Genomic DNA, 2,331 nt, shown 5'->3' on the forward strand with positions numbered 1-2,331 from the left:
TATTCTTTTTTTTTTTCTCTCTTTACATTATTATATATATTAAATAAATATATGAATCATCTCTATTATATTGAAATAATTATATTGATGAATATTAATATTAGAGTCTTTTATTTATATTTTTTATTTTATATTTATTATCTCTCTTATTTATTTATTTTACAATACGTTATCAGCACGAGATTCTGATCAAAAGTTAGAAAAATTCAGTTAACAAATTTTCATTGTATTAAAGTTCTCTCATCTTAAATTTAATACTCTTGATATATTTAAAAATAACTACTTATCATGGATACTAGATGCCAAAATTTATCTTGATTCAATGGATCTTAGAGATACCATTAAGCCAGAAAATAATGTATTCCAGAAGGATAAATTCAAAGCCATATCTTCCTTTGTCGTCATCTTGACAAATGATTGAAAAATGAATATCTCATACTAAAAGATCCTGCAGATCTGTGGAAGAACCTTGAAGAAAGATATATTCATCAAAAGACAGTGATACTTCCTCATGCCCGATATGAGTAGACACACTTGCGTCTATCGGACTTAAATTCATAAATGAATACAATTAAGTAATGTTCCGAATTACCTCACGAATGAAATTATGTGGAAAAAAGATAACTGATAATAATATGTTAGAAAAAACTTTCTCGTCTTTCCATGCTTCAAACGTGCTCCTACAGCAGCAGTATCGAGAAAAAGAATTTAAAAAATATTCTGAGCTAATTTCTTGTCTTCTTGTTGATAAACATAACAATGAATTGCTTTTAAGAAATCATGAAGCGTGCCTAACTAACGCCGTCCTATTTCCTGAAGCAAATGAGGCAAATCATAACCCCAAAAGAGGTAAACAACAATGTTTTGGTAACAAGAAAAATTATGGAAGAAAAAAAAAATTATGTTTACAAGAAATAATCTAACTAGAAGTGGGATAAAGAAAGAAATAATGGGCAAACTAAATCAACAGAGGATAAATGTTTCCATTGTGATGGAAAGGGCCATTGGTCGCGTACCTGTCGTACCCCGAGACACCTAGTTGATCTTTATCAAGCATCCTTAAAAAAGAATGACAAAGGAAAGGAGATGAATTTTGCTTCAAAGAATGTTGCTGAAAATTACACCACTCATTATAAAGTATTTGATTTCTTTGAGGATCTTGAAGGAAATATTGGCCATTTAATCAATGATGGAAAAGTTTAATATGTGGGTTTGTTAAAGTACTCATGTAAATAAATAATGTAAAAAATTTTTTATTAATTTTTATTCTCAATGTATTTGAATTTCAAGTATGATGTATATAAATAATGTTTAATAAAATATTTATATTTATGAATTTCAAAATCATTAAATGTGTCAAGTTCTAAAATAATAATAATAATAATAATAATATTTTAGTATATGACACTATTTTATGTACAATACTTTTTAGAAAAATAATTCCAATCAAAAATATAATTTTACTGTGCATGTACTACTACTCAATTCATTATTATTAGGGCAATTTACGTTATTAAATTGTTTCATCCTCAATATTACGCAAATGCATTGTTTCCAAATCTAATACGCAAATACATTGATTCACAATTCTATATAAACTGCTTTACAGGTGTGCATAAACCGCTACAACCAGCCGCGGTTTATGTGTATGCGTGTGTGAAGGTAAACCGCTATAGGCTATAGCGATTTCCGTATAGTGTGCTGCTATATAGTCAAATTATACAAAATTAAATAAAAATTAACCCAAAAGAAGAATATGTTAATACTATTATTGTCTCAGACAATGTGATAGAAGGCTCCGGAAGAGCTATAATTTTGTTTCCCAAAGGAACAAAATTCATAATAAATAATGCACTATTGTCTGCCAAATCTCTAAGAAACTTGTTGAGTTTTAAAGATATTCGCCGAAATAGATATCATATTGAAACAATGAATGAGGGATATCATGAGTACTTATGTATCACAACTCATGATTCAAATAAAAATGTTATATTAAAAAAGTTGCCCTCACTTTCTTCTGGGTTATATTATACTAAAATTAGTGCAATTGAATCACATGCCATTGTAAACTAGAAGTTTACTAGCCCAAATAAGTTCATAATTTGGCATGATCGATTGGGATATCCTAAAACAACCATGATGCGGAGAATTATTGAAAAATCTCATGGACATTCACTAAAGAACCAGAAGATTCTTAAATTCAATCAATTTTGTTGTGCTGCATGTTCTTAGGGAAAGTTAATTTTAAGGCCATCACCAATAAAGATTAGATTTGAGTCTCCTGAATTTCAAAAAAGGATTCAAGGCGATATATGTGGACCTATTCATCCA

Source organism: Arachis ipaensis, chromosome B03 (genome assembly GCF_000816755.2).
Source record: "Arachis ipaensis cultivar K30076 chromosome B03, Araip1.1, whole genome shotgun sequence".
Lineage (NCBI taxonomy): Eukaryota > Viridiplantae > Streptophyta > Magnoliopsida > Fabales > Fabaceae > Arachis > Arachis ipaensis.